Source organism: Vombatus ursinus, unplaced genomic scaffold, assembly GCF_900497805.2.
Source record: "Vombatus ursinus unplaced genomic scaffold, bare-nosed wombat genome assembly UNPS02014863.1, whole genome shotgun sequence".
Lineage (NCBI taxonomy): Eukaryota > Metazoa > Chordata > Mammalia > Diprotodontia > Vombatidae > Vombatus > Vombatus ursinus.
The window spans coordinates 7,212,813-7,213,189 of record NW_020954641.1 but is presented as its reverse complement, the minus strand read 5'-3'; positions in this window follow the sequence as shown (position 1 = coordinate 7,213,189).

Here is a 377-nt window from a genome sequence, read left to right as displayed (position 1 = left end):
ATGGCAGATTCTGGAGGTTTTGTGATTGAACATTAAGGAGTTTTGAAACTCCTTACAACCCTGGTCATTCCCTTCCCTTGAGTCAAGAGGGCATTGTTAACCCCTCTCATAGGAGAAGAGAGTTTCACCCTTTACCCCTCACTTTTGATTTCGCCCTCCCCTACCTGGGGAAAGGAGGGAGAGGGGAAGGGCAACAGCTACAGGGTGGGCCCCACTGGCAATGGCCTTGGGCCCTGGGGCAACCTTTGCCCGGAAGCATCACCCAGGTTCAGCACATCCTGCTCAAGGTAAAGAAGATGGCCTCTGAACTTGGGTAAGCATGCTCTTTTAAATTTGTAGTTTTAACAAGATGCTCGGATTCTTATAATCTAGCCACT